The sequence below is a fragment of the Phasianus colchicus genome, chromosome 2 (genome assembly GCF_987193195.1).
Source record: "Phasianus colchicus chromosome 2, bPhaCol1.hap1.1, whole genome shotgun sequence".
Taxonomy (NCBI): domain Eukaryota; kingdom Metazoa; phylum Chordata; class Aves; order Galliformes; family Phasianidae; genus Phasianus; species Phasianus colchicus.
In genome coordinates this window covers 97099117-97122559 of record NC_143437.1, presented here as the reverse complement: position 1 = coordinate 97122559, position 23443 = coordinate 97099117, and the positions used below count along the sequence as shown (strand labels likewise).

Sequence of the window (23443 nt, the reverse complement as noted above, 5' to 3'; positions counted from 1 at the left end):
TAGTGCTCATTATTGAGTAATAACTCAATAATAAGTGACCTTATTAGTAAATTCTAACTAAATTTTCTTTTTCTTTTTCTTTTCATTAGCAAATAAACAATCAAACAACAACAACAAAAGCAAATCAGATTTTAAGAGTTAAGAGGAAAGGAGCCAAAAGCAAGACAGAAAATGTTACTGTGCTACTGGATAAATCCATAATCTTATACACTGTGTGCACTTTAGGCCCATTTTGTCGAAAAGTTCATAGTAGAACTTGAAAAGACTCAGTAAAATACAAGAAGGGACTCCAAAAGAATTAGCAGGCTTCAGTGGACTGGGATCCTTCAAAATATAAAAAAGGTGACTGAAAGACATCTACTAGAACAAAATCTTGACTTGCACATCAACAGCACACAAGGAGCGATTGCTTACTCTATCTCCCAGTGCAAAATTTAAGATGCTTTTTATATATTTTTAGTACCATTATTTCAGTTAGTTGATAGTTCTTGGCATTTTTTAAAAAACCTAGGCATTGCTCCCACATTTTAATCTAACTCACTGTACTTCACTCCTGCAGAAGAAAACAGACTCTCATGATCAAGAAAGTCCAAAAAGAACAGAGTTCATGTGATTGAGAAAAGAATGGAGTAGCACTCTTAACAGACAGCATGAACAGTACAAAATAGTATTTCTAAAACAGCACAACTGGACATATTGTACCAATCAGTATGTTAGGAACAAGCTGTTATGTAACAGCAAAATTCTTGCCTTTAAGGGCTTACTCTTCATATCTCCAAGCATCCATTTATCCTGTAATTCGTGTAAGAGCAAAATTCTTTACTTTAAGGGCTGACTGCCTCATATTTGCCAGGTTCCATTTTCCTTTAATTATGCATCAAAGATATTTTACACACACACATTACTTGTCCAATAGCAGTAAAAAAAAAAAAAATGCTTCTTATAAAGACTTCATCCTAGACATTTGATAAAAGCTCTTTCAGGAAAATATAGCTTACTGTTATGTAATTTATCTACCCTCCACAGGGCACCTACCTCCCATGTCTTTCTCAGTGTACATCTGACATGGGAGGCTTAAGAGTATCCTAATTTGTTATAACTCGTCCTTATGTATAAAATGTTACATAAACACTGCTACACCACTTTCAGGAAACAGCTCCACAGCAAACCTTAACTTTTGAAGAATAAGAAAAATAATTTCATTAAGTTCACCAGAACAATAGCTCTATAGAATATAATAGAATATATAATATTCTATATAATAGAATTTGGGATGTTCCAAATATGAAGCACTCTAAAGAGTTTACCCTCTGTATGGGAACATCTCCCTAAGTACCAAGGAACAATGATTAAACTTGCCACTTTTCTATAAGGTGTCTAAGACTCAGGAACATGATCTCTGGCTAAAGAAGAGCATAAGTCAAGCCCACAAGGGGCCCATGTCAGTTTCAGACAGAAATAGTATCTTTCTTCCTTGTCTTTTGTGTCAAAAGCTGTGAAGAAGGGGGGAATAATTAGTATACACAATTACAAACCTACCCCTATTAGAATTCTGCTGTTCACTTAAAATTTAGCACATGGAAATACTGGAGCTGTCTCATATATAAGGTCCTCCAGGCTCACCACCCTGCTTCCTGCTGTGGCTTCAGGTAGCTTTCAGGAAGGAGCACAAAGAAGAAAGGCTTTTTTGGCTGTTACCTGAAGTACAGTTTATAGCCGCATCCTGATGGTTAACTGGTATTCACAGATGTTTCTTCTATGAATTTGTCCAATTCCTTTCAGAAACTCTTCAAGCATTTGTCTTCTTTTTTTGACATAAGTTATCAGCAAGTTTCACAGTATTTTCACATTATCAAAGTCCTTCCTTTCTGACTCTGACTGCTAACTTCTATCAGTGTTTCCAGATCCATACACTGCAGACACAGAAATAGTATATTATCTTTTCTTAATCCTATTATCCATTCAATCAACACTCTATATGCTACATGAATAGCACTCTCTCATTAGGATACATATTCTTTACCAAATTAGAGTTTTATAAAACCTTTTCTTCTTGAATTGTTCTTTTTTAGTTTGTAAGCAACTTTGAATCTTTCCTTGCGTATCACCACTTCAAGTCTTTCAGGCAACTGTGCCTCCATACACCAGTAAGAAGCTCTTTCAAAGCAACAGCCATATGCCAGTAATGAATAAAAGTGAACCAGGTGGCTAGGTCCTACCTGTATCCACACATATATCAGCAAATATAGACTGATGTGTCCTAGGGCTGAGGGTCAGTTATCAGTGCACCACATGATGTTTATAGCACTTGTTTTTAAAGCAGTTTTCTTTACCAGTTGACATTAGCTGCTTTGGTTTCATGATCTCGTAAGAACTTTGCACAAAATGCAAAGACATGCAGTAACATAGCTATAGCTGTTAGTCACCTTCTCACTATCTGTCACATGCAACAGTCCTTAGCAGGAGACTATAGAAATGAGTTTATTGGAAGACCCATACAGATGAAGTCCATCATTACTGCTACTCGATAAGGCAGGCATTCCCACTCAAGCACAGTCAACCAGTTTCACAGCCCACCCACTTTCTAGCCAAAGTCAAACAGAGGATGTGGCTCCTTGCCGTATCTGTACTGCAAAACAAAACAAGGCCATGGGTTATTCTACGGCAAGACCACACTGCGTTTCTTGCATGCATATAGTGTTCTATGGCTCTGAGGATGTAATCACCGTGTGTGGTTTGAGTTAAGGTTTTTAATTAATGCTAGTCACATTTTGAAACTGTTGCAGACCCAGAGGCACTATCCTTGTCACGTAGTGGCCATGCATACACCCATAAAACCATGAGAAGAAACATATTTTGTTCACCATTAAACTACATAGACTAAATAAACACACGAGCTACTTGAGTACCTGCCCTCTTTACATTGCTAAGTTTTCTACACTCACTCCTGAGTTTCTCCATATATTGTCCAAACCATGATTTAAGTGTCGTTTGTACACACAGCACCATGTAGAGCTTGCACATGCACAGCACCATGGAGCATGGCATGCTACTTAAACAGCAAATTTCTTAAAGCTATTTCCATTCTCCTCACAAACAGGGTCACATGTTCACAGAATCATAGAAGCACAGAATCATCAAACGGTTTGATTGGAAGGGACCTCAAAGATCATCCAGTTCTAATCCCACTGCTGTGGGCAGGGCTGCCAACCACTAAATCAGGTACCAGATCAAGCTGTCCAGGTCCCATTCAACCTGGCCTTGATCACCTCCCACCCCACTCCAAGTGGGATGGAGCTTTTCTGGGCAACCTGTTCCAGCACCTTACCACATTCTCAGTGAAAAATTTCCCCCTGACATCTAATCTAAATGTCCCCTTCTTTAGTTTAAAACTATTCTCCTTGTTCTTGCCATATATCAATATTCATATAATCTTACTAATTTGAATTTTTGAACTGCTTTTATTCACTTATTATTTTGTCTCATCATTATGCTGTATCATTGAGAACAAAGTGTGCAATGCTATCTGCCATTTATTTGAAACACTTTCACAATCAAATCAAGGTAAAACCACAGGCTTCAGAGGAAAACTGTCCTGCTCCCTGAACCTTGAAGTGTCTCACAAAGTCCTCTTCATAAGGCCATTCTGTCTTAAATCTGACATTAGGAAATAGATGTCACTTCATTACAGAGAAAGGTTCAACTCTCCTACCAACAACTGGCAAAACAATGTAAAAGCAAACTTAATTTTAAAAGCTTTCAGTCTAAGCAAAAACTTAAAAGCAGAAAGCAAATGGTTATGACAGAAAAAAAAAAAATCTATTTCTTATATATTCAATTATTTTTTAAGTAGATTTTTAAATGGCAGTATGGGAGGACTAGTAATGAATTCACATCACAGCAAGTTCTCAGTGAGCGTCCAGTTCAGGTAAATAAGGAGGCAACTATGTAAACATCAAAGATAGCCTGGGAATCTTTATGAGGGAAATTACACTTTTCTCCTGCTTCCTTGATTTCTATATTATTATTTACAAATTATACTTTCACAACATAACTGAATATTGCTTTATGCTAGCCAACAGTGACCTACTCATTAGCCAAGTCTATTAGCTATTGAAAGAAGATACTTGCAGACATCACTTTTAAAAGGAATTTAAATTCATCTGTTTAGTCACAGATTCACAACTGAACTAAAGAATCAGATTTCACTTCAGAAAACTCTCAGTTTGTGTGAATTTTGTCCTTGTCCCTTCGTTTGATCTATTCTCTTCAATAAAGTTATGGATGGAGATATCTGCAATTAGTTAAGACTTGGAGCATATTACGATACAGTTAGCAAGATGCGGGCAGCAATGAAATCTTTTTTTTAAAAAAATTAAATCTTGGTTTTATTAAATATCCCTAGAAAGTGATCTACAAACAAAATTTGTAAAATTCTACTGCACTAGCCCTCAGACCTGCAAAGACTCAACTTTTTACACTGCTCTATTAAATTCAAGAATGACAGTGGCATTACATAGTGATATAGGTACTACCATTTGCTGTGAATTGACAAAAAAGCCAGGAACCAGAAGTACCGGTCCATTTCTAGTCTGACATCCTCTTTATAACCACCCACCTTAGTCTAATGAGCTCCCACTTGGCTGGGGCCCCAGATTATTGCCCTGGCTGCTCACCACTAAAATTCACAGTAGCCAGTGTCTGTCTGCAAAAGTGGGGTTTTAGAGTTTATACCTTAAAAAAAAAAAAAAAAAAAAAAAAAAAAAAAAAAAAAAAAAAACAAAAAAAAGAACCAAATCACTTGCTTTCCTTTTGCACATGGGCATAAATAGAAAATATTCAAAATACTCATAATTTCTTTCCATGTAACGTTTATAGAATAGATTTCTGTATTGCATTCAGCACAAAGGAAACACAATCAGCTGTTGTTCCTTCAACAGAAGGCAATACAGGGCTTGTATATGTCAGGTACAAGATTTGTTTTGTTATTGTAACTCATTTGTTGATGAGGAAAGCACATCCTTCTTGAAAATGATGGCATCACTCTTTCAGACGTCAATGTTTTAAGTATGAATTGCACAAAATATCAGCTTTTTACTTTTTGTTCGTTTGTTTTCCCTCAGAATAATTATCCATAATTGCCAAAGCAGGCAGAAATTGAATTCTTTAAGGAATATGGTCTCAGCTAATGTCGATTATGAAAAGAAAAAGAAAAAGATTTGGCTAATCTGCATTTTTAGAAACTAGCAGATTGTTTTACTGGTTAGTGCAAACGTTATTGATCTGCTTTCTTGCTGAATTAATAGCACTAGCATAGGACAACTCGCTTTCTCAGCTTTCCCAATGTTTTCCTGAAAAGAGGCCCATTACATGGCAGGGGGCAAAGGACAGGCCTAGATAACACTGTTTAGACGTTTCTTTGATGTACACAGGCATCATCCTCGACAACTGACCACCAGAGACAAAAGAGCACTCTTAGGCTGCTGGAAATCCCAGCCATTCTTCTCACCACCTTTTGATATCCCAAGGCTTCTATACTCTGACCTCTGCACTCTGGCACAAAGATCTTATCTGAAAGATGGTCAGCCACGTCAAAATTTCTATCCAAATTTAGCCAATAGACCCAGGATTTCTTTTGCTTTTCATAATTACTTTGTGTCCTAATGTACCAGTGGGGACACTAAGAAGATTTTACAAAAAAGAAGGGAAGAAAAAGTGCCAATGAGAAAAAAATTGCTTCAATTTTCTGATTTTGAAACCGTTCTCAAAAATCTACATTCTTTTACAAACCACTGTCTAAAGCTTCTTGATGACACCTCACTGTGCACAGATACAGTATTTCTACCTAGTCACTATTACACAGAAGTCCACTTTGAGACACAGATACATGAGCTTGCTGATGGGACTTCACTCAACCAATGGACACATTTTAAATGGCTTGCACACTTTAAGGATTGATATCGGTTTCTATATTTTTGTTTAAATTATAGAAATATAATTTTAATGGTTTTTAATTTTTTCCTCCTTATACACTGTGATTGATAATTAGATCATTTTCCCATTGTCTTCCAGAATTTTCTACAGAAAATGGTTTCCACAGAAATAATCTGAGATCATCATGGATACTTTTAATTATTTTCCCCATTAAAATTGAACAAAATGCTCCCATAGAAGCACTGTATGCCTGCCAGAACAGGAGCAGTCCCCTAACACAGTTAGCAACACAATACATTCCCTGCATCACTCAAACAATATTTTCTGCACAATCAGCCAGGAAAACTCCTAGAGAAGCACCCTTCTGCCCCTTTCTGAAGTTCTTACTTACATACGTGAATTAATATACGTATCTACAGGAAGTCCTGCTGAAATCACACTCTAGATATATATATGTAATCACACATTTAAGAACTTGAAAAAGACAAACTTATTGATGATTGAAATGGAATAATAGTTCACTTGCAAGAGACCTACAAATATCATCCTCTCCAACTGCGTGACCTCTTCAGTGCTAAGTAAAAGCTGAAGCATATTATTGAGGACATCATCCAAGTGCCACTTGAATACTGACAGGTACAGAGCATCAGCCACATCTATAAGGAGCACTATTCCAGTGTTTGATAACCCTCACAGTAAAGCAATTCCTAATGTCTAGTCTGAACCTTCCCTGATGCAGCTTTGTGCCGTTCCTGGGAGTTCTGTCATCTATAACTGGAAGTATGCACAAAATTTGAGTTCAAACAAATTACTGTCTATATTCCGGCTCCTGTACTTTGACAATCACCTTTGTAACACATTCCTAAAATGTTCCCCTCCCATGAAGTAAAATTCATGTGAATGAGGACAAAGTCAGGTCAAAAATTTGAAAGATTTCACAGTTTACATTATTCTAAACTAACTTTAATGAAATCTATGACCAAATGGTAAAGCATTAAGCACTGAGTTGTTTATTTTTTTTTTTTTCAAACTGGCATTGATATGCTTCTTTTCCCCTATATTCCTCTGCATTTTTAACAATTTAATAATAAAACAATCCATAACTTATCATGCAAACACTTGGATCTACAATGCTTGATTTAGCACCAATTCTAAATCACCTGCTATCATCTACTTAATCAATGTTTACTTACTTAAATTTAGGTGTCTGTAATAAACAAAACTCAACTCACAAAAGGAATGGTGTACAATTAGAATGACTATGAATTTTGCAGCTTTGAGAAACTCTCTTCTCTAAATTAAATCGTTACCATAAAAATTAAGGCAAATACCAGCAAATAGAAGAGTGGGGGAAAAAGGCACAAGTTTTAGAATTCACACAGTGCTCAGACAAAATGCTGATGGTAGCCTTACAAAGAGGATTAGAATTTATCCTACTGGGTTTAATAGATTTTGAACCAAATCAGAGGGGTTTTGCAGTTATTTTTAAATAAATAATTGCTATTATAAAAATAAATTTCATGTCTTCAGATGGAACAGGGGATTCTGAACCAGTATAGAGTGCTCAAAGCAGAACCATCATGAACGTAAACCTGATATTTAAATCAGGGTAAAAAAAAGCTCTACTGAACAAGTCTGTAAATATTATGTTTTCTTTTAACTGAATCCTGTCTATGAATAATAAACTACACCCAAGAAACAATCTATACACCAGCCTAAGGCCATCTCTATATCACTATATGAAAAGATTAAACAATCAGTGATGCAAATTCAATGCAGATAGGCTGTGAATAAATGTTCCAGTTCTGCCAGCATCCATTGAAAGAATTACAATAATCTCTATAGAGGTCTATATTGGTCTGATGGAATATATAGCCCTGCCTGTTCCAGCCACATAGTTGCTCCTGTGAGCAACACTTATTTTTTTTGCTAAAGAGGATCAAAATAAAATAAAATAAAATAAAAATAGAAAATAAAAAATAAAAAAAATTAAATGTTAAATAATAGATTTTTATCATCTCCATTCATTTTAAGAGAAATAGATTAGGAACCACGCATATGAGCAGCTCAGCTGGCAGCCAGCTGTGATAACCCCTGACAAAAGTGTCCTAATGAGGGACTGGGAGCAGTAACTTTTTTAGTCAGCACAGTTACAGTCAGAAAAGGATGTGTGAACAATTCCTTGATAAAACACATTAGATATTCATGTGCATGTATTTACATGTGGCTTTGATCGTAGGTAAATTCTATGGCTCCAGTTATCCTTAATTCTGTTGCAGGTAGAAAATATTCTATAATCCAACTCCAGTATTTGACAGAGACTATTCTTTCTCCTGTGTCAACTCTGTTAGGAGTCGCCAGACCTTTATCACGTAACCCAGTACACACAGCCAGTTTCTAACCAGACATATTCAAAAGCATGCCTGAACAGAAAAACTTACTTCATTTTGATAAACAGAAGCACACAGTGAAAAATAAGAAATAAAAACAAAAAATAAACCCTCAGGCTACTTTTACCTGTAGATTAAGACCTCACTAAGAAATTTTAAGACTTACTAAGTGTTGGAGTGATCCATTTTACTTGAATTCCAGGCCATTTTTCCTTAGAAAGTGAAAACATTGCTAAAGAAAACAGCTGAGATGCTAATCAATGTAATCTAGCTGTGAAAAGACTATGTGAAGCAAGACAGCTAATTTGAAATGGGAATAGTGTGACCCACAATGTCGTGCTTTCTTGCTGCCATCCTACACAGCATTACTTCACATCCAAATCAGCCTCTTGATGTAACTTTACATCCGTACTGATACAAGCACCTGGGACAGAAGAGATGCAGAACCTCTTGTGTCTACACTCAGTTCTAGCCCATCCTAGACCAAAAGGACCACGTCCACATCACTTGATGCACAGCTAAAGTGTCTTAATTATGTATCCTTGGCCTCAAAAGAGCTGCAAAAGCTCTTTACCCACTCAATTTAATTATTACAAAAGCTACAGTGCAGTTTTCAGCTGAGAGAGATTTTTTTGGCATAGAACTGGAAGTATGTGATACATGGAACCAGGATGATGCATTGTATTACCCAGAGGATACTAGGCTTTCTGAAACATTATTAGAAAACCATGTGGGATTAAGAAAGTAATATGTAATTGTGTCATCCAATTGGCACTTCATTGACTGTGGTGCAAAGTAACATTGTTTTCTGTATTGAAGCCTCATGGACTAAAGGCTGTAGTTATGGGTAACTGTGGCAGATCAGCCAATCAAGCATGGTGATCTTATGACTCATGCCTAACATAAGGAGATTGATTTTACTACCTTGCAATCTGTATACTTCCAATTTATTTTTTCAATCTAGACAGGCATACTTTACTAAAAATTAATTTTCAACTCATTCATAAAAACAACTTTTGAAACAATGTTTTAAAGACACAACATTAGACACAATACATTCTAATCAACTCAGATTGTGTGAGACAGTAAAAGCACAATATTACAGTGACAGCATTATGACTATAGCCAGTACTCCTCGTGGAGCCACAAGCTCAGTCCACATTGCAGGGGCCTACTTGCCCCTAGAGAATGGATTGCAGTACTGGTGGAAGACCAGTGGTTACCAAACACCATCTCTCTGATTCAGCACACAGATTTGCTTCACAGAATTCAAGGGATATCTTGCAGGTCTCTGTGAGCTCTTCTCAATACAAAATGTGCACAGTATGTCAATTTTTGCTCAGCAACCCTCACAGCAGAGGAGCTGGATGTCGTGTCAAATGTCTCATGCTAAACACTTGATCTCTCTCTTTTCTGTTTAATGTTATTTTGCTTCATGGTTGGTTTAGATGATCTTAGTGACCTTTCCCAATCTTAATGATTCTAGGAATCTATGGACCTTCTAAGCAGCACAGACAAAATTATCATCAATTTGAACATCTTGCTCTTCTATGCACAAAAGCTGAAATGACAAAAAATATGGAAGAATTGGAGAACAAAGGGAGAATCAATGAAGGGTATAGCAAATATCTGTTGATAGATTTGTAACCAAATACAGTGATAAAACTGGAAACTACTTATTAAAGTAGCCTGAACTGACAGGTGACGAGATGCATTTCCTCCTCAAAAGGGAGTGACAAGTGACTTTTTCATGGATGGCTGAAAGACTGAGCCTGATTTATACACTTATGTCTGTTCTTATGTCCACAACATACTCATGCACGTGCTTTGAATAATTAGGGCACAAATCACTTACAGTTCCATCTATGTGAGAATACCACTAAGATTCTGGCTCGCTCACTTAACCAGAGTCACATTGCAGTCAAGCAAGTCACAAGTGTTTTCTTTGAAAACAAACACACATAATAAATTAGCCATTTCATTACCTCTGGGGTGAAAATAATGAAAACAGCTGTCAGATGAGGATGAAATAATCTTTAGAACTTTTCATTAACTTCACAAACATTCTTGTGTCCAAAAATATTTTCACTATTATTACAAGTAACACTTTGAGTTATTACAACAGTGATATCAAAGCTCTTATCCAATGTTCTCTGTGCCCTGTTCGATCGCTTTGGGAGGTACTGTTTGCTAATTTAATCTTTCATTCATAGAGAAATTGGCAAAGCACAGATTTTGAAAACATGAAAATGAGGCTCCAAATCAGAAAACAGTTTTAGTTGACAGAAGAAAGAACTTTGATTTAAACCTGTCTATAAAACCATCTGAAGCCTTTTGGAGCTGCTACATTTATCTCACAGATAATTACCTGCACAGTAAAATCACAATAACAGTTTCAATATAATTCTTGGAAACTATTGAAATCAAAGCACTATATAATGACACTAAAACGTCACATGATGGGAACGTTCATTACCTTGATTTTAAATAAATGTTTAACCTCATAAAAAAAAAAAAAGATAAGATAAGATAAGATAGTAGTGGAAATAAAATCCTACACATTTTCTCCTATCCATTAAAAACAGAAGACCTAGAACCACATTTTCCTACCATAAAACTCTAAACGAAGACAGCTATGTATACAAGGACACATTTGGCAGGCAGTCACATACAACAATACAAAAAGGATTAATACCAAAAAAAGACAATAAGCAAAGCATCAGGGTGAACTCTTAAACCTATAAAAATGTCTTTGATGACAATTCCTTGTCAGTACTGTTTATTTTTATGACTGCAACATAAATACACTCTTTACAAATGATTTTTCATTTCTATTTACAGCAAATTTACTCAAGATATGCCTTCAACATTACAGATTCCTTTTACTACATAAAGCGCTGTTATGTTGTTTAGCTAGAAAAAAAAAAAAATGTTTTCTTCATATGACATTCAGTATTTGTTTTACAGCATTTTTTTCTAAGCTATACCATGTCTAAATGGAAATTTCCCTTTCTGTTTCCTCAGAAATATGCCACTGGCTATATCACCTCTAAGACTTCCTTTATACCTCATGTAAATAATTAAGCATGAAAGGCAACACATAGATAATGGCAAATTAAAGCTAACTGAAAATCAAGCCTTTGCAATCCTTACGTGTAACTATGCTACAAATCTATACAACATAAGCATAAATGACATTTAAATTTACTTCGCAAAAAAGAATATCCTCTTCCAGAGTCTAAGAGAAGTTTGGATGAGTTTGACTTGCAGATGATTGAATCATTAACCACAGTCTAAATGGAAAAAGGCAAAGTTTTTTCAGTTCAAGTAAAAGATGTGATGCTTACCCTGCGTATGTGTGTAATATATGGATGCAATCATGTCTGTATAAGAAGGGATGTTTGCATGCACGTGGTGGTGGCTGATAGTTACACAGCCACCTTTTTCCCCCTTCGTGGTGCCTTTTATCCATACAAAACAAACCCAAGGTTGTGCCTGATCCCAGCTGAGAGTAAATGCCTTATTTTGTATGAGGGTGAGGAAGGAGTGACAGACACATCACTTATCATTCACCACACAGACTTCGTATTCATTAGAAAAGCCACAATCAATAAGAACCAAAAGCAATTTTTCCTTGAAGATAATGATGCCCAGCATCACTAGAGTGTTTACAAGTCTGATAGGCTTTCATTTATGAACACAAATCACCTTTGAAAGTTTACAACTTCCTAGTCAAATTTGGCCTTACCAAAGTGCTGTAAAATGCTTCCATCTTATTTAGTTCTACAAAACTGCATGGATTTTCTCATGGTTACTTTCAATATGTGTAAGATACATGAATTTCAAATGCAAATCAACTGCGCATGTCAAACTGACTGCAATTTTTCACAAATTATGGAGCAATCTCTTCTGTTTTTTTGGGGGGGAGTGAATAGGCAATTTTTTTTTTTAACTTTTTTTAAGAGAAACTTTGGAAGCCAATAGTTTCTTGTACAGAAGACATTCCTTAACAAGAAAAGCAGAATTCAAACGGTTGTTTTTAACTTGCTGTTCAGAGAATACCTTCTTAAGTTTGTGTATATCATTCACAGCATTATTGAGATTATAAAAACTCGCCTAAGAGCTTCTGAACTCTCATATCCAAAGAGAATCCTTTAACAGAAGCCAAGAAATAGAGACATAAATAGACGGTAGTTGTAAAACCTTAAAAAAGTTATAAGATTATTTCTGTTAAACCATACATGCACAACACAAAGCAATACAGACATTTTTAATACAAAATAACTGTAATATTGCTTCAAAAGATTGTGTCTAACAGATATTCACAGAGCAAAGATGATCAGGGCATAAGTGAAATTCCATCCCTAAATCACTCTGTTCTGCTCCTGTGCTCATAGCATCCTCTGTCAGGAGCTAATCTCACGTGACAGGCCTGATCCAAAGCTATTTGAAGTCACTGGAATGTCTCCTCCTGACTTCAGGGAGCTTTGCTTCCAGCCCCTATAAACTTCAAGAACAATACAATTCATAGAAGGTTGTTTTAAGAGAACAATATCCACTATCTAAGAGGAAAAGAACATTCGCTTCAAACAAAACTTACCTGCTGTGGTAGATTTGTTGGGTTCTTACTGTTAGATGTTTTGCTACTGTTTTCTGTGTGCATACCACAAATAAACCTTTCCAAAGTGAGAACATTCCATTTCGTTAGTAGAAGCCACAGAAAATCAACAGTAGTCCAACACCAAACAAACCCCAAACCCTAAACTAAAAAAAAAAAATTAAAGGTATTCTTGAATGTACGCAAATCAGCAAAGACAAAAGAAAGTTTCAAGGGGTTATGTCACCACATAAAGGCCAAGCTCAGACAGCTATTTATTGTTTAAAGGTAGTAATATAAATGTTAGTCTTGAAACAGCAATTAACAACACTGTAAAAGTGGTGAAAGAAAAGTCCTATTGATGTAAACTATATAGCTCTTTTTTATTAGAAAAAAAAAGGGACAATAATGAAGTACAGAACTCAATGCTGAACCCATGTAAACATATAGCGGAAAATTTACACTGATGAATAAGCAAATCCCAATCAGGTCCATAATCACCAAGTTCCCCAAGACAGCAGACAATGGTGGCTCTAACTTCCTCACTCACACAACAGATCTACTCACTACAGCTGTTTTAGCTACTCAGCATGAAGATGAACGCACAGAAACTTGCAATTAGGCACAAATATTCCAGAATGTTCACCTCTGGAGACTGATTTCAGTGTTCAAGAGTGGGAGAAAAAAAAACTTTAAATCCTTAAGGATCTTTGTCATAAGATATACAGGACTGTTAATTTTCTTTGTAGTTGTCTCAATATATTTAATAAAATTGACATTATTGCCATTACTAGTTAATCTTTTTCAGAAAGGTCTATAAAGTATTAGATCAAAACCAACACAACTCATACCTCAAAAAATAAAGTAAATGAAACAAAACACAAGAGAAAAAGCAAGCAACATTTTCTCCAACGTAGAGACCCTGTAATTTCTATCTCTTTCATCTAAACTTGCAAAACCAGAAACTAAAAGACCGTTCCCATTCAAAGCCTATTCAAACTGATTTCTAGGCTGAGTGGACAAATCAAACAATTATAAATTTTATTTTAGGCCAGTAAAAAGAATGTTTTTATGTGTGTGTGTTTTTTTTTTTTTTCCTAGATGAAATGGAAAATAATTTCTCAGCTCAAACTGCATATATCATAAGTATTTTGTTACAATAATTGCCAAACAGCATATTCCATTTGACTCAATTAAAAATGCTTCATTTTGTTTCTTTGCCTGTTTTTTTTTGTTTTACCTTTTGCTACTGAATTCATTTCTGAAATGAAATACAGCCCTAAACTTCAACTTTCACAAAATTCAATCAATATTAGACTTAAGCTTTGCATTTCACTTACTTTTTTTTTTTTTTTTTTTTCATGCATAAATTAATGAGGTGTTTTGTTCACTCCAGAAGTACACGTTCAGTAAATAAATCATCCATTCATGTATTTTGTTAAGCTTTATTCAGCCCTATATTTCAGGTATTGGAGCATTCACTCACATAACATTTCTACCATCTTTCTCCTCTTCCCACACAGACAGTTAGGACACAAACTGCCCACTGCTGAGTACAACTAGCTGCTATTCTGATCCCCTCAAATCCGATCTGCCCCCCCTTACTCTGTTCTTGCTGCTGCTACTGCTCACACTTCCTTAGCCTGCTGAGGACCTGAGTTTCCAGCTACCCTCCCAGCCCTTCTCAGCATTTCCAGGTGCTGATAACCTTTTTTTTTTTTTTTTTTTTTTTGGCATTGTTGCTGAACCTTTTTCTCCTTTTGGCAGATGCTACAGTTTTGCAAGTTGTAAGGATCTTACCTCTGAGACCCTCTTTGTTGTTCTGTCTGTGACCACGCTGGAAGCAGGGAGTGATGGATATTAGGGAAGCATGAGCCTCCCCTGGCTGTTTAGCAGCGTGGTCTGCAAAGAAAGATAGATAGAGATGCTGCTCTCTCCTCCTCCCCCCTCGCTGTCCCAGCTTCCTCCTCCCTCCGCCCTCCTTCCCAGCCACAAACTCTAGTTCTGTCTGTGCTTCAACACAATACACTACCTCTCAGTACCAGCCACCTAAGGTCAAGAATACGAACCCTTCACCCTCCCCCCCTGCCTTTTCCTCTCCAGCCTCATGCATCCTCACCCCTGCTTCCCACGGAATATGGTATCTTCCCAACTATTTCCCCTTATTTGGCTCCAGGGTCTAAAGCACAGACAATTTCAGCGGCCCCAGGAGAGAGAAAAAAATAATAATTATAAAACAGAAGATGTTTGATAAACATCTTTATATCATGTAAAGGGAAAAAGGAGGTCTTTGGGATGAACTGGAAACTTAGGGGTTTGTGTGTAGCCACAGCAACCAAAGCCTGCCAGTTGGAGATTAGTTTTAAAAATCTGTACAAACTAAAGAAGGGTGCCCTAAACTGCTAATTATCTCCCAAATCTAGTTTACCTACTGCCTGTACTCTTTGTTTCACTACCTTTATTATAAATAGTATTTTAAAGGAGCTTCCAATTTTGTTCCCTGCTAAAACCAGATTTCAGTATAATCTGATGATGCAATAGCTATTAGTGAAAACAGAATGAGCGGCATTTTTTCAAGATGAGGAGCTATGTAATAGCTGCCTTTGAAATCACTGAAAGCACAGTAATAACTCCTCTAATTACTTCAATGCATATCACCCAAGCTGAGAAGCCTTTTTTCACTTTCAGCAACTATGCTGGCTGGCAGCACATTCAGGTGACCAACACAAGGCTCTCAAGCAGTACATAAAATGACCACTAGCCAGCATTTTCTTCTTCAAGACCTATTTATAGATACCTAATAGGCCAGTCTTCTAAATCATTTTTGTTACAGAGACTATGAAGAGAGGTAAGGTGATGCTGAAGGCTTCAAAAAGATCTTGTCTGATAATGTTAAACTTTAAAAATTAAGTGGGCAGGGTCTCCCTCTGGAGGTCTCAAGCAGTACCTAACTCTCTTTAGTGATGTATGAGGACGCTTTAGGCACATCACAAAGTTGGTTTTAGTTGGGTACAGTATGGCAAAAGAAGATGATAGCAGTATCTTCAAATAGGATACAGGCACTACTGAGCACTAACAGGTAATTAAGAAGGAAAATTAGCTCACCCCTTCCAAACAATTGGCAATAGCCCAAGAGAAGTGCAGTCTATCCACAAAGATGTTAATCCCTCAGCTGCTAACCCTTACTGAGGGTGAGGAGAGGTGGCCCAAGGCTCAACCCCTTCTGGTTACTCTGGTGCACTGCTTGCACCTGAGCTCCCTGGGTTAGCCACATCTTCTCACCTCATGCTCAACCATTGGTTCAGGCTGTGACCTGGCAATTCCACTGCAGATACCTTAAAAATATAAGCAAAAATCCCAAATTATCTACTGCAAGGCCAAGATGATACAATGAAGATGTAGTAATTGCAAGTTGTTTTGAAGCTCTGGTTATCTTGGTCCATGTTTTTTCAATGTGGGTGGTCTCATATGGTAAATAGCAGGCACAATCCATCTGTGGTTAGAAGAAGGTGGTCTATGAGGCAGAAAAGCCACTGCTTGTAATCCATGGATCATCTCACAGGTAGGAGAAATACCTTCTGAGGAGACTGTGCATACCAGCAACATCTACTGCATCGAAACAAACTCCTCATCAAACTTATTAGAACTTCTGATAAATGTGAAAAGAATCAGAACGTATTTTTCACCTTCATTCTGTGCTAGGACAAGCAAAGTAACTAGTGTAACCAATACAGATTTGATCAAGCTTAAAAATTATAACCTGAAAGACTGAAATGTAAGTAATTACAGAATTAGTCTAGTTTTTGTCCAGGAAAGAATATTTAAGAAAAAATTAATCCAGACTTGCTAAATCTCATAGGCTTATTATGTGATACACTTAAAGCAGTTTCTTGCACCTTCTCCTCTCAATAAGACCCATAGCATCATCATAGCATAGTTATATCCCCTCTCTTTGTTAAAGCTCTTGGCATTTGGTTTAAACTGAACAAAATGCATCAGATACTAATATTTAATGCTCAAAAATGGACTACATGTGGGTGCTGCAGCAAAAGAGTGTGCTGCTTATATTTGTGCTCAAAAGAGACTGGCAAATCCACGTGTCTTCTCTAAATTCAAGAAACAAAATCAATCTAATTTAAGAAAAACGGTGCAGACAAACATTAAGGTGAAGAAACAACATGAATTTCTGGAGAACTTCTGATAATTAAACATACTGCCAGCATCAAGACTTTTCTATCTGAGCTGCAAGCTACACTGTATATTTTTAAAAAAACTAGTGCTATCTTTAAATGCATGGGGAAATATTTCATACCACACCTTCAACCAACAGGATAAATACTGTTTTCAAGCAGTCTTTACCACCCCAAATAGACAAGAGTACCACTCTTAAGTTATAGCAGAAAGCTGCTCAGACCTTCTGGTTTTCAGACCAGGAACATTCCTTACAAGCTTTACAGAAACAATCTCTGAATAAGTATCAGTGACAGTTTCAGACTGTAGGAGCCTATCGGGACGCCCTACCGACACAAAGTGCAACCCTTTGCCCTCACAGTGGACAGCTTTCATTTTCAGCCAAACAACAGCAGCAGCCATGGAACAAAGCAACCCAAAAGCTGCTTCCTCCTTGCTACCTGCTTTTCTCCAAGTTCAGGGAAGCAACAGAATAGAGAGAATGTGGGGATGTTGCCAAAACCACACTTCTCAATACCACTTTTTGATGCTCCTTCTGCTCTGCTCTTGCTACAGCTGATAACTGTATGTGCATAATGATGGACCGTTACCCACTTAGTGAAATGGTCTTTGAGCACCGCAGACATCTTCTGAAAACAGCTAAATGCTCAGCAGTTGTCAAAAAGACACATACAGGACTAGGAGAAGAATGGAGAACAGAAAAGAAAGTATCAGTTCGACACTGCATTTAATCCTCACTTGCAGACTTCTCCTATACTGCATTTTCATCTGATCAGTGGAACATAAGATAATTTATAGAATCATAGAATCATATGAGTTGGAAAGAACCTTTAAATGTCATCCGGTCCAACTTCCCTGCAATGAACAGAGACACCTACAGCTAGAGCAGGTTGCTCAGAGCTCTGTCCGGCTGACCCTGAATGTTTCCAGGGATGGAACATCCACCACCTCCCTGGATAATCTGTTCCTTACCACCCTCTGTAATAAACATTTTCTTTACATGCAGTCTAAATCTCCCCTCTTTTAGTTTGAAATGATTTCCTTTGCCAGTTCTACTCCACCCCCTTGTCCCTGAAGGCAGCTTCTCAGGGAGTTTTGTTGACTAACTCCCTGAAGAGCTGGAAGTTGGCTTTCCTAAAATTTAGCATCCTGATTGCACTCTTCATCTATTCCATATTCCACAGGAGTGTGAAGCCACCACTGCAAGATCACTGCAGCCCAGGCAGCCTCTAGTCCTAATACCACCAATCAGTTCACTTGTGCTGGTGAGCAACAGGTCCAGCATTGCATCCATCCTGGTGGGGCTGTCTATTACTTGGCTCAGGAAATTATCCTTGATGCATTCAAGGAGGATCTTGGACTGCTTACAGCTTGCCATGCTATTTTTCCAGTAGATGTCAGGGTAGTTAAAGTCCTCCAGAAGGAGAAGAAAATTCATATTGGAAGAAACAATAGCAAGCCTCCAGACCAGTCAAAAAAGGGTCAGCTATGAGATGAAGTTGCTCTGGGCTTTATCCAGTTGTCTTGGAAGCCTCCAGTGATGGAGACTACACAAGTCCTATGGACATCCTGTTCCACTGCTTTACTATCCTCCTGTTAGGGAAAAAAAAAATTAAAAAAAACCTTTCTATTTTTTCCCTTATAAATTACAGTTCTCTTCCTTTGTTACAGTATTTGAAAAGGCTATGGCAGAACAGAAAAGCAGCATAGAAGAACGACTACAGACTTGAAATAACTTCCACACAAAAAAAGAACACATAGGGTAGGAGACTTCTGACTGAAAAGCAGGTAACTATGCTGATAAATTACAAAAAGGGTTGAGTTGGAAGGGACCTTACAGCTCATCTGGCCCCTGCAATGGGCTTGTTGCCACCCACTGTATCAGGCTGCCCAGGCCCTTAAATGGGCAGTGCTGAGGCAGTACATTAATTTTCCAGAACATTTGTTACAAGTGGATACTCCAGAGAAAGCACTACTTTACATCTCTGCTCTTGAACTCTTCCAGCAACTGGCTGTTCCTACTGATCATTACCATGGACAGAATATAAACAACATACTTCAGTACCTCATATTCTTAGAAAGCAAAGTTTTTTGCAGGCTTTTCTGTGTCCTTTTAGTAAAACGCAATTCTATCATTTTTATTATGGGTTAGAAGAGAAATTTTCACCTGCGTACATCAATGGTATAATTGAGCAAAAGCATAGGTCTTTCACAAAGATGCTAAATGTTTTAAGACAATACACTGCATCACAGTTAAAGACACAACCATGTAGTCATTTTTTATTATATACTGAAGTAGTCACAAGAGAAAAACTTTATTTGTAGATTTTTGTCAGCAATATTTAGCACAAACCTTGTACTAATGACACACTTAACAACCCTCATTGCTTCTTCATAGACTATTTTTAAATCACACAACAGTGCAAAGAGGTAATAAAAGGCGCTAGCATGAAGTATTCAATTTCTCAGTGGAGTCAAATTAGCAATTAATTGATGTTTTTCCTCAAATCTGAGTTCCTCCCAACTTCTATGACAGGACACCAAAGCAGCTCATTAACTTTATCAGAAAAGCTGCAGTATGAATTCCAGAAGCACAAGACCATGGCTGCCTTCCCAGCTTACAAAGCAGAGTCATACCTGTGGCAGAAGCCCAGGTTTCTGAGCAGAGCCCATAGATCTGAACAGCCCAGGGGTTGTCATGGCAGCCATGAAATTCTGAGCTACTCCAGAAGACTGATTCTCTGTATTAACTGCAAGTGCCTAATTTACATGCTCAGCACCAGGAACCAGCTGTATCATTCCAGGTAAGGTATATGAGCATAGAATTTTGATTCAGGTATAATCACTAGGCCACAATGTTCTCCTGCTTTATGGAAAATGTACAGAAGTGTCTTCTAAAAGGTTACAGATGCGTTGCGACTGAGATGTTCAAATAAAAGGCAAATCTGCCTTCAAGAATCCACCTTCTGATAGAGGTCAATATTTATTTTGCATTATTGATCTTAAGCAACCATTTTAGATGCCTATTAACTATTTTTTTTTCAATTTGTATCTGACTGGACCTTCAATCTTCCTGAGCCTTTTAATAACATAGCAGGAAAATTCTCTATCATTCATGTTGTAAGCATGACCTAACATAACAATTAAATAAACTCTACTGCCTAAAAGGAAGAATACTTATTAAAAATTACTAATTACCCATAATACCCTTCACAGACAAAGAAAGGGTAAGTGGGGACATGTTTCTGTCAATAGATATTTAGGTAGCTGCAAGAATGAGGAAATAATCACATCACACATAATCTAAATGTTTGTGGGAATTAACAAAAATTGCAGTTTACTCTGACAATAGCAGAGGACATATTCAGAAACTATAAATAACATTAAACATCAGATTCTTAATAATCACTAATAATCAGTAATAATCAGTACTGAATCATTACTTTCTTAATTATCATAAAACCCAGCTGACACTGAAATATTATGAATCTTTGACACCTCTACAGAAAAGACACTTCAGAGCTATCTATTTAAAACATTCCAGTCATAAAATAAATATAAATATAAATACAAATATAAATTAAATATAAATAAATAAATCCTTTGGGTTTTTTGCATCTACATTTTGCATGAAATTCTCGTTTCTTCATAAGCACTGCTTTTAATCACATGAATCCCAAGTACTCAATATATAGTCTACAGAATGAATCCACCCCACAGAACAATTGATTTGGCCTATAGCCTTTTCCTCCTCTGCTAGGACACAGTTTTTTCTTTTACTCATATGCAAAAGAACTCATAACCAAAAAGCAGTTGCATTCAAATAGTGGCTGGATACAGTAGGAAAATTAGTGTATCATAATGTATGGCATGCTTACTATATGGCCAAAATACAGGCATCTCCACATGTGTGACTGAAGGTGAGCAAAACTTAAAGCACAGATTTGCATTTCAGTTATTTATTTAGTATGCCAGTCTGATTATTCCTGGAAAAATATCATTGAAATATTGAGAAATGAAAGGAATACAATTATGGTAACCTCTCCAATTCTTATTCCTTTTTTTTTTTTTTTTTTTTTTTTCTTTGCTGGAGTTTGGATAAATATAATATTCACAATCATGATTCGTTATTTATTAGAATTTGCCTTTCAACCAAAAGCAACTCAGGATCCTGAGTATTGTAGGCAAAGCTGAATTTTGCCATTCCATAGGTAGAAATTACTTTGTTCTATTCGTGGGGAAATGAAGCTGCTTTCTCCTAGTGAGGGAAGAAACTGAGAATTTTCAGCACTTTTTGATACTAACAAGTTGCTTATCTAAGTTTCACATTAATTAATCCCCATTTCATGTCCTATCCTATCCCACAGTTTTAAGGCGCTTCTTCCTCACAGAATCAGACTTGCAGTGGTTGGAAGGGACCTCAGGAGATCATTGAATCCAATCCCCTGCTAAAGCAGGTACCCTACAGTAGGTCACACAGGTGGGCATCAAGATGGGTCTTGAATATCTCCAAAGAAGGAGACTCCACAACCTCTCTGGGCAGCCAGCTGCAGTGTCCTGTCACCTCACTGTAAAGAAGTTCTTCTGCATATTTGTGTGGAACTTCATATGTTCCATTTTTGGACACTGCCCCTTTTACTACATTGTCCTTTTACTACACATCACTGAAAAGAGTCTGAGCTCATCCATTTGCCTCCTGCATTTTTTTAATAAACTTTGATTAGATCCCCTCTCAAGTCTTCTTTTCCCCGGGCCAAACAGACCAATGTTACTCAGCCTTTCCTCATTTGGGAGATGAGGCCCTTCATTATCTTTTGTTTTTTAGTCACATTAAGCTGAGCACAAGAAAGACAGTACTATTACCAGAAACACATTTTAATTATTACATTTTATCATTATGTAGTAGCGAGAACCTTAACAGGATTTGAATGAGATAAGGAAGTTTAAACAAGCAGACATATAAATACATAACAATATATACAGAGAAATGCATCTATATGATACTTACATCTATCATTTGTCTTTAATGATTTCGTACCTTTTCACTTTTTCAGGACGATATTAGCTTTCCCTCATCTTTGCAATAGTACACATGCATCTCCTGGAAAACCCATCTGCAAGATTTCATTAAAAAGAAGACTACATTTGAGACCAGAAGTGTATGATTTTTTAGAGAACAAGGTCTTTATTTTAACTGTTGGAGATAAAATACACATAAAAAAAAAAGAAATACATATCATATAAGGATATAAAGGTACCTGTCAGGTGATATAGTTCCTAAATTTAGAATTACAAATACAGGCTAATAAACAATAATTTCACAATAGTGTAACAAAATAAGAAAAGTGGAATAAATGGCATTCAAAATAAACCTCAAAATGTTAGAATGATAAAATCCTTTTCTGCATGGGATCTAAACCTTGCAGCATTACAGTGCTGCGTGAGGATCGCCAGTAAGATTTCTTTAAGTCTTATTTCAGCTGCTCAGCATGGAAGTACAACATACATGCCTAAGTAGTACAGAGAAATATGTTAGATTTATTCTATTAACATAATAGGCATTAAATTATACAGCTGAAGTATTTGCTAAGAAAATGGCATTTTGAAATTCAAATACAGTTCCTCAAAAATTTTAATGAAATAATTGTTCTAGGGTATATTAATTTTAAAATATCTCATTTAGCAAATGGAATTATTGCCCTCTGGTGGTGGGTCGAAAATCAATCCAGTTGAAGAAAATTTGATTTCAGATGAATGTCTTTTATTTTAAGAAACATCATCCAGTGCAGTTTATGCCTGGAGACATTAAAAAAAACAACTGCACAGACATTTTTGGATAGAAGAAAACAACAATAAATAGGTAAACAGTAATTTACATTTTCATCTGCAAGAGGAATAAAGAATTAAAGTGGGAGAATATCACATTCAATAGAATGTGGTAGCCTAAATTCCTGACAATCAAGTTAATTTCTACCAAATCTAATTTTCCTTAAAAAAAAAAAAAAAAAAAAAAAAAAAAAAAAAAAAAGTGAAGCTTTAGACTTTCAGTGTAAACACAGGAAAAGCCTTTCTGAGTCTGAAGCCATGTGGGACTTTTTTTTGCTCCATCATTTCCACCAGCCAGGGATAGAGAAGCACAGGAACAACAGAATTAGATCTTATGACTTGCTAGAACAACAGCATTGTTAAATGTTGATGCAATTTCTTTCACATGGGTTAATATGGAAACTCATGCAGCCAAACACCCTAATCCTCAAATTATGAGCAGCTAGCATTCCTGCTAATATGTCTACTCAACAATTATAAAAATCCTAGTTAATGATTTTTTATT

General features: G+C 36.6%; 1 protein-coding gene across 3 annotated transcripts in view; it reads right to left on the bottom strand.

Annotated features, from left to right (window-relative positions):
* Positions 1 to 14918, bottom strand: part of GREB1 (growth regulating estrogen receptor binding 1) — an 87528-nt gene extending 72610 nt beyond the window's left edge. For 2 of the 3 annotated variants that reach the window (XR_004169320.2, XM_031610941.2), the window contains exon 1: positions 14722 to 14916. The gene's annotated coding sequence lies outside the window, so the exon portion shown is untranslated. Of the gene's footprint in view, positions 1 to 14721 lie in introns of all 3 variants that reach the window. The other variant, XM_090136377.1, reaches the window with a different exon arrangement.
* Between the last annotated feature and the right edge of the window lie 8525 nt (positions 14919 to 23443).